Source organism: Pantherophis guttatus, chromosome 7 (assembly GCF_059756535.1).
Source record: "Pantherophis guttatus breed Tessera chromosome 7, ASM5975653v1, whole genome shotgun sequence".
In the NCBI taxonomy this organism is placed as follows: domain Eukaryota; kingdom Metazoa; phylum Chordata; class Lepidosauria; order Squamata; family Colubridae; genus Pantherophis; species Pantherophis guttatus.
The window spans coordinates 9,970,712-9,984,971 of NC_142069.1; the positions used below are offsets into that span (position 1 = coordinate 9,970,712).

Below are 14,260 nucleotides of genomic sequence, written 5' to 3' on the forward strand. Positions count from 1 at the left end.
AGGAGAAAAAAGGTCAACGAAATTAGGCACCTCTGCTGAAGATGCTTCCTATTGTAATGCTAAGTAATATCGGGTTACGTGCGATAATAAACTAGAGCAAGGACAAGCGTCCATCAACATTGTGTCCGATGTTAAAATTCTGCACTGGTATTGAGTGATCTTCTTTGAATGTTGGACGGCTGGTGTAAAACAGTCAACGAAGGTTGAAGAGCATCCAACTGGGGAACGCATCCAACAAAGCATACAATTTCCAAGTAGGAGTTTGCAAAAGAGTTTCAAGGTAATTAAGGATGGTGCAAAAAAATAAAGAATACTCTTAGCTTTTACAGTGGCTACCAAAAATATAAGAAGACTGATGTGTAGTGTGTGGCCATGACACTGAATGATGATGGCTCCATTTATCCTATCTTTTTGGGATTGGAAACAGTTGTTTCCAATCTGGAGCCTGGGGAGAGGGAAAAATGGGCCTACCGGGCCCACCATGCCATCGTGTGCCATCGCATGCCAATGGTAAAAAGGTTAGCCATCACTGATCTAGGACATTTATCCAATTAATTGCTGTATTTGTTAATCCAACTCCATGCTTGAACAGAGAGCTGGACTAGAAGACCTCTAAAGTTCCTTCCAACTCTGTTCTCCCGAAAAGAATTTGGGTAGCACGCAAAGTGTAAATTTTCAAACTGGAAGGTCTGGAATGCACCTTCAGCAGCTAAAAGGAAGACCAATTTCACTCTCCAAAGATCAAAGCAGACGATATTTTACGATAGTTATAACTCGATCTGCAGCCCCGGTGAACCAGCGGCCACAACAAACTTCAGGTTATAACATTTGGGGTCGTAAAACCGGAGGGAGGGCAGAGGGAAGGGAGGGGCAGAGAAAAGGGGCATCTGAAGCGAACCGCTGGGAAAATCAGAACAGATGATAAAACAGTGAAGTTACGCTATGTTTATTTAAACTACGGAATTAACTACCAGGAGATACAGTTAAACTGTTCGGAACCCAAACAGTTTGAAAAGGAGATTAGGCAAAATTAAAGAAGAGAAGGCTATCAATGGCTAATAGACATGCTGGCTAGATATTACCTCCAGGGTGAGAACAAACAGACCCCATGAATATCAATTGGTAGTAAGCAACACGCGTAGGACTTTTGCATTATGTCTCCTGCCTATAATCTTCCCACAGGCATTTCCTTGGCTGTTCTCTAAACCGAATCCTGGAAGACTTTAGGATGCTTGCAGAGTTGAAGGTCAGAATCTTCCCAAACATCTCCCTCCGTTCCCAAAAAGAACAAGGGGGGGGGAGGGAAATCGCATTTGCAAAATTCGAACATCCCCCTCCCCACCTCTGCAAAAAAATAAAAATAAAAAGACAAAGAGTATTGAGGGGACAGATCAAGTGTTTCGCATATTGGACATTAATACAATTGAACGTGTCCAGAAATATTTCACGAGAAGAGTCCTCCACTCCTCCGCTCGCAACAAAATACCCTATGCCGCCAGACTTGAAATTTTGGACTTAGAAAATTTAGAATTACGCCGCCTTCGGTATGACCTAAGCATAGCTCATAAAATCATCTGCTACCTGTCAATGACTACTTCAGCTTCCACCACAACAATACATGAGAAAATAATAGATACAAACCCAAGGTGAACCATTCCAAACTCGATTGCAGAAAATACGACTTCAGCAACAGAGTGGTCGATGCCTGGAATGCACTACCTGACTCTGTGGTTTCATCCCAAACCCCCAAAAATTTTAACCTAAGACTGTCTACTGTTGACCTCACCCCATTCCTAAGAGGTCTGTAAGGGGCGTGCATAAGAGCACCAGCGTGCCTACCGTCCCTGTCCTAATATTTCCTCTACTTGTATCTATTTTATGTATTCAATGCATGCTTATACTTATATATATTATCTAATACGTACTCGACAAATAAATAAATAAAATAAATAAAAACTTTGGCAACTTGAAGATGTGTGGACTTTAACTCCCAGAATTCCCCAGCCAGGAAGGGGAATTCTGGGAGTTGAAGTCCATCCATCTTTGAATCGCCATGGTTGAGAAACATCAGGATCCAGGCTAAAGAGCCCACTAAAAACAAGTAGTCTTTGACTTACGACAGCAATTAGGGCCAGAATTTCCATTGCTAAGTAAGGTAGTTGTAAAGCAAGTCACCACCTTTCTTGCTACGGTGGTTGAGCAAATCAACGCCGTGACACAAATCATGCGGTTGTTAAATGAACCTGGGTCCCCCCCCCAATGACTTTGCTTGTCCGCAGCTGGTTGGGAAGGTCACAAAATTGCAGTCACATGACTCCAGGATGCTGCTGTCAACCCTAAAGTTGGCCTAACTGTGGCCATTTTCTCCTTGTAGCTTTTTTCAAGGAAGGTTTCTCTTCTCACTGCTTCAGGGCTGACACAGCCTGGAGCTAAGGGGCCAGGGAGGGAGGGGTGCAGAGATATCTGGGGTGTTGTAGCCTAAATAAAATGCTTTCCCCTGGGAATCAAGGACGTTCGGGCAGATCAAGGGTGGGTTCTACTTACCTTTACTACCGGTTCGCAATGGGGCCGCGCTCACGCGCTCGCGAATGCACAGAAGCGTTCTGATGATGGGGTTGGTGGGCAGAGCCTCCCGCCAGTTTTACTACCGGTTCTATGGAACCAGTGTGAACCGGGGGCAACCCACCACTGGGACAGATGTTCAAAAGGTGGAGACTGAAGTCACCTAGCAACTGAACTACATGATGATTGGACTATGTGACTGGAGACCCTGGGTGGGAAGTGACAAAGTTTTACTTCTAATTGGGTGAAAAACCGGCGGGAACTAAAAGCAGGTTTTTCCACCAAGATTGTGCCAATTTGATAGGTCCCAATAAAACGTTCTTTGAGGAATTTGTCTTCCTCGGAGTTCTTATTGAATGGGATGTATTACTTGGAACCTTGACAGCTGAAATTGTGGTCATACATGCCTTTTGCCAAGTGTCCAAAAGATCTGAGCATTTGCACATGGTAGTAGCCTTGGGGTGAAATACTGTTTTCATGAAGAAATATGCAGGAATAGAAGGTTATTTTCAAAACCTCACTTGAAATAGCATGTAATTTGTGTGGAGGGAGGGAGGGAGGGAGGGAGGGAGGGAGGGAGGAAGGAAGGAAGGAAGGAAGGAAGGAAGGAAGGAAGGGTATCTGTAGAAAGCTGTGAGGTGAGGGTCAGAGTGACAAAGCAGTGTCATGGTGTCACAATACAAGCCTTGCCCCTTTTCTCCATGTACCACAAAGTTGCAAGCATGCTGCAAAGAGTGGAGTTTGTGGTACGGTACCAGGGGTGAAATCCAGCAGGTTCCGACAGGTTCTGGAGAACTGGTAGCGGAAATTTTGAGTAGTTTGGAGAACTGGCAAATACCACCTCTGGCTGGCCCCAGAGTGGGGTGGGAATGGAGATTTTGCAAGATTCTTCCCCCAGGAGTGGGGAGGGAATGGGGATTTTGCAGTATCCTTCCCCCAGGAGTGGGGAGGGAATGGGGATTTTACAGTATCCTTCCCCCAGAAGTGGGATGGGAATTGAAATTTCGCAATATCCTTCCCTCTGGAGTGGGGTGGGAATGGAGATTTTGCAATATCCTCCCCCCAGAAGTGGGATGGGAATTGAAATTTCGCAATATCCTTCCCCCTGGAGTGGGGTGGGAATGGAGATTTTGCAATATCCTCCCCCCTGGAGTGGGGTGAGATTGGAGATTTTGCAGTATCCTTCCCCTGCCACGTCCACCAAGCCACGCCCACAGAACTGGTAGTAAAAAAAATTTGGATTTCACCACTGTACGGTACCACAACATTGTTTTGTCATTCTGATGAAAACAACAGGATTCTGGTGGAAGGGAGGGAGGGAGAGAAGGGAGGGAGGGAGGGAGGGAGGGAGGAAGGAAGGAAGGAAGGAAAGGAGGGAGGGAGGGAGGGAGGGAGGGAGGGAGGGAAGGAGGAAGGAAGGAAGGAAAGGAGGGAGGGAGGGAGGGAGGGAGGAAGGAAGGGAGGAAGGAAGGAAGGAAAGGAGGGAGGGAAGAAGGAAGGAAGGAAGGAAGGGAGGGAGGAAGGAAGGAAGGAAGGAAGGAAAGGAGGGAGGGAGGGAGGGAGATAGAAAGAAGACAAAAGAAAAGGAAAAGAAAAGGAATTCCGCTGGTATTTAATTCAAATATTTAACACCCACAAACCAAATATGCAGCTTTTACTTAATCACAGAGTTGGCAACTGATCCAGAGGTCAGAGGCCAAGGCAACCTGCCATTTATTTATTTATTTATTTATTTATTTATTTATTTATTTATTTCTACTCAGCTGACCACCCAGGGGCCGGGACCGAAGGCCACCCTTCAACCCAGCAGTGCTGGACTAGAATCGCCTGGGTTTTTGCTCCCTTCTCGTCGAGCGAGCGAGCGAGCGAGCGTCTTCTTATAGACCTGCCATGGTTTGTGAGAGAGAGAGAGAGAATGAAATGTGCAATATGCAGGATGGGGCACAGCATGTTAATATTTTTAGACAAAATCGAACTTTGACATTATTGAATCTGTCTGTTCAAATTTAATCGTTCCAGGGCAGGACAACGTCTGGCTCGAGACCAGGAAAAAGGACACTGGAATGACCGCACGCTGTGCAGCAAGATGCTTAGCTGACAACATTTTTTAGAGAATGAAAAGTTATGGCACCCTCGAGCAATCAAACAAAGGACCGCGTCTACTCAAAGGTCTATCGCGGAGAGCTCCAAAATTTGGATTAATTTTATGCTGTAGGGATTCTGCCAACAGTCTCTATGGCAAAGCAGTGTAATGAAATACAATCTGTATTTTGCCATTTGCCCAGAAGTGTGCATTCACCATGTCTTGAGTGTCTTTTCTAATGGTGGAGTGTTTAAATCAGTCGATCTGAAGCCAATTTAATTTGTGCATTTGTTTCATAGGACTGCTAAAAGGGGGGTGGGGGAATACACAGAAAGAAAGAGAAAAAACAACAACAACCCTTGATTATTCCATGATCTGTTAAAACCGAATGGCTTTTCACTGTTGTGTCTAAGGAGATTCTTAATCATCCGGGTCTGAGTTGTTCCCAAAGGTGCTTTTTCGAAAGGATTTTCCTGGTTTTTCCTTGAAGATGTTTCGCTTCTCGACTAAGAAGCTTCTTCAGTTCTGACGTCAGGATGAAGGAAAAACAAAAGGAAGCCCAGTTGCCTTTTGATATTGGCTCCTTTGGTTTTCATGGTTGTGCTTAGCTTTGGAAGACTTGGCTGCATTAAGAGTGCAGGAATCCCCAACCATGGCAACTTTAAGACTTACGGACTTCAACTCCCAGGATTCCTCAGCCAGTCATGCTGCAGGTTGGATACCATACTGGCTGACTGAGGGATTCTGGAAGTTGAAGTCTGTTAAGTCTTCAACATTACGAAGGTTCACGAGCTCCGTATTAGTGCATTCTTCGTACGTCATAGCTTGCGTGCAAACCTAATTCCTTCTACATCTGCTAGAACTGACCTCTCATATCTCCTAACGCAGAACGTCAGCAGATCTAGAGGAAACTAGGTTTGAGTTTGTTTGGCTGATCTCTTTTATCTATCATCTCAGTCTCTTAATTCTAATACCAAATTCTACACTGGTCACTTCTGCCTTGCTCAAATCTATAAGCAACAGAACTCTTGAACTGTAGCTTAAAAATTGATACTCAGCGTGTTTTCCAGGTATGGTATACCTGGGTGAAGGTAGCCTCATGGTCTACCAGGGCAGGAATAAGACCTTGCGACTTGCTGATGTTACTGGACTACAATGCCCATCATTCCCAGGGGTGGGTTTTAAATTTTTTTTACTACCGGTTCTGTGGGCGTGGCTTATTTTGTGGGTGTGGCTTGGAGGTCATGTGATTAGGTAGGCGTGGCTAGCTGGTCAGAGTCATTTCTGGAAGGTCCACGCACTTACGACCAGTCCTCGCACTTACGACCCGACTCATTTGTTTGCTTTTAACACGGATCAGCTGTAGGACGGCCCTTTGAAGCCCCGCGGCAAGAGTTTAAACAGTTTTTTTCCCTCTAGTCATCAGCTGGGACTCAGGAGGCAGCAATAGATTGGGGGTGGGACCAAATAAAAGGTAAGAATAACGTGGGGTGGGGGGAGGGCGGGGGGGGAGAACCGGTTCGGTGACATCATATCGTCACCGCTACCGGCTCGGCCGAACCGGACCGAACCGGGAGGAACCCATCACTGATCATTCCCCACTATTGACCACCATGCTCAGAGATATATTTGGAGGGCTATGGAGTTCCTTCTCCCAGTCTAGAGCTTGCTGAGAGTCAATTTTTCAGCAATTACTTATAATCATAAGACGGGAGTTAAGATGCAGGATTGTGCAATGCAGGCAGATGGAACAGCCCTGAGTCTTTTTTCATTTAATACATCATGCATTTTCTATAATAGTAAAGCTTAGAGAATTTAGTGCAAATCTACAGATTGGCCAACATATTCTAAACCTTGAAAAAATAAAATACACGTGATAGATTAATATGGATATGATAAGCCTAAGAAATCTTTAAAAATATGCAGGCTGTCAACCTTTCTGCTGATTTTCAAGAAATCCAACTGTGATGGAGAACACAGTATTTTTCCTTCCAATATATAGTACTTCATACCATCTTCACCTTTATCCATTCCTGTTGAGGTTTTTTTTCCCTCCTAGTTAGATACAACTCTGCAGTTTATGAAATACTTATGGTGTCTAAAAGAGGGATTATTATTCATGGGCTTCACACTTATTTATGATGCCATCTTATGGGGGCTAACTGCCATTAAACTCGGAGTAAGATTACACTCCTTGTTTACCTATTTGCATTATTCCTCCCATATCTATCTAAGGAGTTCTTGACGAGGGTTATTCCATTTTACCCTCATGATAATTCTGTATAATAGGTGAGGTTGACAGACAACTTTAATGCTGAATAGTTCTTAAATACCGTACCTTACACATTAATATCTGCAAAACTATTATTAGGACACTAAGCTTCAAGGTCTTAAGGAAATGTTGTCAAACCTAAACCAACATCATAATCCTTACTTATTTGAAACTGCAATAGTCGGCTAAACTTTCCAAAAGATTGTGAAACAGACTGTGGCTCAATAGCTTGGCCACACCTCAGAAGTTCAACTGTGATGCCATATAGGTAGTCCTCGACTTATGACCATAACTGAGTCCAAAACCTCTGTTGCTAAGTGAGGAATTTGTTGAGTGAATTTTGTCCCATTTTAGGACCTTTCTTGCCAGTGCTGTTAAGTGAATCACTGCAATGTTAAGTGAATGTAGCTTCTCCAATGACTTGGCTCGTCAGAAGGTTGCAAAAGGGGATCACATGACCATGGGACATGGCAACCGCCATAAGTACGAGTCGGTTGCCAAATATCTGAATTTTGATCATGTCACCACGGGGATGCTGCAACAGTCATTGGTGTGAAAAATGACCATAAATTGCTTTTTTAAAGTACTGTTTTAACTTTGAATGGTCGCTGTTGTAAACTGAGGATTATTTGCATTACCTTTGAAATCTTTCTGGAAGTTATTATTTTATGTTAACAATACTGACTACCCTGTTTCCCCAAAAATAAGACCTCCCCGGATAATAAGCCCAATCGGGCTTTTGAGCGCATGCGCTAAAATAAGCCCCTCCCCAAAAAATAAGCCCTCGCCGAAAATATTTAAATGCATGCACAGCCGGTCCCCGCCATTTCCTCTGGTTAGGGTTAAGGAGAAAGAGCTGGAAATCAGGTAAGACGGCAAGAGGAGCCCTGTCTTGTTCCACGCGCCCCAAAATAATAAGACCTCCTCGAAAATAAGGCCAAGCGCTTATTTCAGGGTTCAAAAAAAATATAAGACAGGGTCTTATTTTTGGGGAAACATGGTAGAACAGGGGTCTCCAACCTTGGCAACTTTAAGCTTGGCGGACTTCAACTCCCAGAATTCCCCAGCTTTGCTGATTCAGCCAGTTCGCACCTATTCAGGACAACTGGTTGTTAACTTTCTAAGCAGTTCAGAGAACCAGTTGTTGGAAGAAATCCTATTTTGTTTTTTTCCACTTTACAGGGCTAATCCTGTAAGGAATTACAACATTCTGGTGTTGTTTCTAGCCTAATCTTTATTGCCCTGCTTACAGAAACTGCCTCTCTGGTTAATCTTTATTGCATTGTAACAGCTAAGGCGTTACAACGTGAGTGACATTGAGTTGGCCATGCCCACACGGTCACATGACTACCGAGCCACGCCTACCCAGCTGGTCATTAGGGCAGAGAACCGGTTGATAAATTATTTGAATCCCACCACTGTTGACACCCCTGCTATAGAAAGTTGCTTTAGTCTGGCAAGATTTCTGTCTATAGGTAAGCAACAATAAAGAAACCACTCGGAAGTTATCTCGGGCCATTCTTGGTTCCTTTGGTCCTAACAACTGCTGATTATAAAGCCAAAGTCCAAATCTTGTTTGTCCAACATTGTTCATAAGCAGGAACTTATTACTTGGTACTTCCTATCATCAGCTGATTTTTTTTTAAAAAAAATTGTTAGCTTCTGTAGCAATAATGCATGGCTGTGAAGTTATCAGGCCAGATTGCCTCTCCCTTTTGCAAATTAAGAATAGCTCGCTGGAAGGCTGCCCAAATAAGTCACATATTTGTACATAACAATGTTCACGCCATGTGACAGTAATTGAAATGAAGTGAAAAGGCTTGAAAGCAAGCCAGAAAGGAAATTTGATAGGGTCATCCGGGCAAACACTGCCGGCTGATATGTTCCATATGAACGTGCTATCCAATGTAAGCAGTGCAAATGCCTCGGAAGAACAAAGATATCTTCCATCCACTCGGTTGAAAGCCTTGTTGGGTGGCCTGAAGCCGAGTGTTTCTCCGTTTCTTGTACAAAATGCTCAGAACGGACAGGAACTTACAAAGATGGATCATCCAGAAACATGGAAGGAACCCTGAACGAGAAGCAACTGTTTTGCACACTAGCAATAGCACTTAGACTTACCGTGCTTTCCCCAAAATAAGACCGGGTCTTATATTAATTTTTGCTCCAAAAGACGGATTAGGGCTTATTTTCTCCTTAGGTCTTATTTTGGGGGGAAAACAATACTAAATGTCTCCGTCTGCTGACGATCTTAACTGGGGCTTATTTTTGGGGTAGGGCTTATATTACGAGCATCCTGAAAAATCATGTTAGGGCTTATTTTCCAGTTGGGTCTTATTTTCAGGGAAACAGGGTATATACCGCTTCCTAGTGCTTTACAGCCCTCTCTAAGCGGTTTACAGAGTCAGCCTATTGCCCCCAACAATCTGGATCCTCATTTTACCCACCTCGGAAGGATGGAAGGCTGAGTCCAACCTTGAGCTTGGTGAGATTCGAGCTGTCAAATTGCAGGCAGCCATCAGTCAGCAGAAGAAGCCTGCAGTACTGCACTCTAACCACTGCGCCTCATATAAACCCGATTATAGGAAGACACAGTAAAATTATAAAGTAATGACATTTGGGACAGGACCCAAAGGTGCTTTTTTTCAAGAGGCAACTGGACTTTCTGGTTTTTCTTTGAAGACCTTTCGCTTCTCATCCAAGAAAGCTTCTTCAGCTCTGACTGGATGGTGGGGAATGGAAGGATTTATATTCCTTGCAGACAGCTGGTCCTTTGCATTCTTTTAGTGAGTTGTTAAGGTCACCTGGAGGTTCATCTATGTTCTCAGGGTCCCCTGAGTGGAGCCTTCTTGGAATTGTTGAAAGGACTGTGTTGTAGATTAGAGGTAGATGATTTCGTATCCCTCCCTCTCTGTTGAGAGAGGGCTGTTCAATTGCAACATACTGTAGATGGCCTCTTTGACCCCTCTTTCAAACCAGCGGTCCTCTCTGTCCAAAATGTGGACTTTGCTGTCTTCAAAAGAGTAGCCTATTCTATTCTATTCTATTCTATTCTATTCTATTCTATTCTATTCTATTCTATTCTATTCTATTCCCTGATGCTGTTGGAAAACAGTTGAAAAGAGGAAGTAAGACAATTAAATAAGGCAGATTCTGTAATTTAGCTAAATCCTTAGCAGCTGTTCCAAAAATGCCAGAGTTTGTCCTGGATATGTTCTAGATTCACATGTGATGAAGAGCAAAGTACAAAAGCTTGTCTTGAGTTGAACTGAGTCTGTAGTAGATACAAAGGTCCATGTGATTTTTCTTGGCAATAGTAAGGATTAATAGTAAGTGGTGTCTATACTCATACAGTACAGTTTGGTTCGTTCTTCTGAACAATCTCTATACTGCAGAACATTTCATTATAGATCAGGAAATTTACACACCAGAAATGAAAGCTATTGTGGTTCTCCTTGAGCATTCTCAATGCCATCATTCTTCCTACCACCCCTGATATTCAAAAGTCTAGACATGGAGGTAAGGAACAATGCAGGCAAGGCTAGAGAAAACCTTTTATGTCAACATAGATTACATGCTTTCCAAGGCCATCAAGAGAATGACCGAGAGACACTGCTGACTTGTAAAGGGAAGAGGAAAACACTCCGAAAATTTAAACACTGGATAAAGCCTAGAATTGAAAGCATGAAACACAGACCTGTATCAAGACTGCATATAGCTGCAGTGAATATATTGAATGTATATCGCTTCATTTTCATATGAACAAAAACAAAGACTAATCTTGTAAAAAACCTGACATCTTTCTGCTAAACAAACCAAGTTCTGAAGAAGCCAACATACAAAGCCTCAGATACAAAGCCTGACAGCTATCCTATCACATCGAAATTGGCCAACTCCTATCCCATCGAAGAAGAGCATACATCTTAAGACCAAGTATTGCTGAAACTACTCATCCTCTTGCAATCCTGCTGCCCGTTGATTGTTGCCAATCCCTTGATCCAGTATTAGGAGCAATATCCCGATGACTCAGTTGACTTAGATGATAAAATGGTTGCTTCAGTGAGCGGATCCTTCTGTACCACCACTGGTTGTTCCTGTACCAGTTCTTCTCCAAATCCTTCCGCTGTTGTTGAAACAGTCACAGATCCATAGTCCTCTGATACCACCTACTTGCTTCTTTGTCTATCTAACGAATATGATAAGAACTATAGGAATGGCAGAACCTGGGAGTGGAGTCAAAAGAGGGACCAGCCTAGAATCCCTATGGAGTCACAAGCAAACTGAGTCCAATTGCCTTTAGTGCCGCTGACCCTTTTCTAACTCAAAATCAGGCACTGACTATTCCGTTTCCCCGAAAATAAGACTGGGTCTTATATTAATGTTTGCTCCAAAAGATGCATTAGGGCTAATTTTCTGGTTAGGTCTTATTTTGGGGAAAATATGGTACTAAATGCATCCATCTGGCTGACAATCTTAACTGGGGCTTATTTTGGGGGTAGAGCTTATATTATGAGCATCCTGAAAAATCATGCTAGGACTTATTTTCTGGTTGGGTCTTATTTTCAGGGAAACAGGGTATTAGTTGAGAAGATTCCTGTGCATGGGCTTTAAGCAATGAATTGGCTTAATTGAACCTTCACGTGTGGACCTGATCTTTCGTGCCTGATAGGAAGAAAAGCAAACATATTGCTTTCTTCACTCCGTGTAAAGTATGCACTTCCTTCAGACTCAGGTATCCTCCAGCAACCAAACGGCACATAGGTTTATAATTAGTCTAACGATAGAAGGAGCTGTAAAATGGACACCTCCCCCACCCCGTTCTCTTTCAGAACAGTCCAAATTTAGACCTCTATGCACACTTTGCAGCATGCCTATGAGCTACCTTCGAGGATTCTGACTACCAACCGTGAAATCTGTTCCTATGACAAGGTAAGCAATCTGTGTGGGAATATGCTGCTGAGATTCAGCTGTTAGCCCAGGATGCAACTTGGAATGAAAGAGGCTTAATTGATCAGTTCAGAGAGGGATCATCAGAGGAAATATAAAATGGATTTATATGTCGAGGTGCCCCTTAGACTATGATAGCAGGAACTGGACTCTACATGGGTAACAATGGAAATTTGAGGAACTGTGACAAATCTTCCTTCCTTCCTTCCTTCCTTCCTTCCTTCCTTCCTTCCTTCCTTCCTTCCTTCCTCCCTCCCTCCCTCCCTCCCTCCTTTCCTCCCTTTCTTTCTCTCCTTTTTCTTTCTTTCTTTCGCTCCTTTCTTTCTTTCTTTTTCTCCTTTCTTTTTTTTTTTTAACTTGATTTATATGCCGCCCTTCTCCGGAGACTCAGGGCAGCTTACAATGTGCTCGGCACTTTCTCTCTCTCTCTCTCTTTCTCTTTCTTTCTTTCTTTCTTTCTTTCTTTCTTTCTTCCTTTCTTTCTTCCTTTCTTCCTTCCTTCCTTCCTTCCTTCCTTCCCTGTCCTCTGAGACTTTAAAAGTTGAAGCAATCTAGAGGGAACCTAGTGGAACCTCACTACCTACCTAAGAAAACTATGCTGAAAGGCATACAAGGCCTGTATTGGTATTGTGGAAAACCTGATCTTTTGGGATATGAAAGCTTTGTTATGTTGTACCATGCAAGGCACCATGGAAGCGGATGACTTAAATGTTCCAATGCTGGTTTGTTGGGGGAAATGAAGTAATAATAGCATAATTATAAGACTGGAAGGTCCTCCGGTCCAACCCCTGCCCAGGACAGGAGTTCTTATACCATTCCGGACAAATTGTTGTCCAATCTTTTCTTGAAAACCTCCAGCGATGGAGCACCCACAACTCAACAGGAAAGCAGTCCTCACTGTCAAGAAATTCCTCCTTATCTCCAGGTTGGATCTCCCCGTGATGAGCTTCCACCCATTGCTTCAACTAGTCCAGGGTCTGAGGATTGGGAGGCTGGGGCAACCAGAAACTGAATGAAGCTCAAATGCATTTATATGCATGCTGGCAAGGAGAGAAGCAACTTAGAATTAAGGAGAAATTTCCTGACAGTGGGAACAATTCATCAGTGGAACAACTTGCCTCCAGAAGTTGCGAATGCTCCAACACTGGAAGTTTTTAAGAAGATATTGGATAACCATTTGTCTGAAGTGGTGTAGGGTTTCCTGCCTGGGCAGGGGGTTGGACTAGAAGACCTCCAAGGCTCTGGAGAGAGCAAAAATGCCCCTCCCCTGCCGTGGTGCAGGAGGCCAACTAGGCCATGCCCACTATGGCCACGCCCACCCACCCGTCTTCTGCCTTCTTCTGGGGACTCCTGGGAGGGGTGGGGCGGGGGTGGGTGGGGCCAGCCAGGAGTGGGATTTGGGGGTTTTCTGAACTGCACAGAATCTTAGCTAGAAGTTCTACTGAACCCTTGTGAATCCCCAGCAGCCCACCCCTGGCCCTAACCCATCTCGATAAAAGGAGGAGGAGAAAGAGTCATATTTTTACTTCTTGTTTTGCTCAAGATGCAAACTTTTATCAGCTTCAATAAATTCTGGGGGGGGGGCTATTTCAGGGGTGAAATATAAAATTTGTTACTACTGGTTCTGTGGGCGTGGTTTGGTGGGGAGGGGTGTTAATGTGACTGGGTGGACGTGGTCAACTTTTTTTTTTTTAACTTTTCAAAGCATTTTTTCTAATGCTTTGAAAAGCCTCTGCCGATCAGGCAACTCAGCTGGGATCGTCAGAGACTTTTCAAAGCATTTTTTTTTAACCACCTCTTCGGCCAAGAGGTTGCAGAAAAAAATGCTTTGAAAAGCCTCTGATGATCCCAGATGAGCCGCGTGATCATCAGAGGGTTTTTTAAAAAAACTTTTAAAAGCATTTTGTCGTCGGAAGAGATGGTAGAAAAAATGCTTTCAAAAGTAAAAAAAAAAAGCCTCTGATGATCATGTGGCTCAGCTGGCCATGGGGGGGGGGCAGGGATTTTTGCTACCGGTTCTCCGAACCACCCACCGCCATCGCTACCGGATCGAGCGATCCGACCCGAACCGGGAGCATTTCACCCCTGGGCTATTTCCAACAACACCGACGCAGAAATTCCTTGTTCATTCATCCTGACTCACGAATTGAAACAAAAACGGGCAAGGAACAACACGTTGGCATGCAAGAAAAAAGGTACACTTGGTCCATCCTTACCCCTAGCCGAATTAAAGCGAATCCATCTCTTGGGGAAGAATTAAAGGCACACAGTTGTCACAACTCATTAGTATGTTACAATAAATGCCAAGAAAGAAAAAAAGAAAGAAAAAACCCTCGAAACCATCTCAGTAAAAGGAAGATGTTCGGATATGCCGCTTCTGACGTGAATGCCCTCTT

At 43.8% G+C, this 14,260-nt stretch overlaps 1 protein-coding gene and 1 long non-coding RNA gene across 8 annotated transcripts in view; one reads left to right on the top strand and one right to left on the bottom strand.

Moving 5' to 3' along the window:
* The window catches only part of SOX5 (SRY-box transcription factor 5), a 1,038,733-nt gene that overhangs the window by 136,995 nt on the left and 887,478 nt on the right, over positions 1-14,260 (bottom strand). The window lies entirely within an intron of this gene.
* LOC117680098 (uncharacterized) lies at positions 923-4,842 on the top strand. The gene is made up of 3 exons (XR_009623208.2): positions 923-1,089; positions 1,183-1,246; positions 4,582-4,842. It is a non-coding gene; the product is annotated as an uncharacterized LOC117680098 (long non-coding RNA).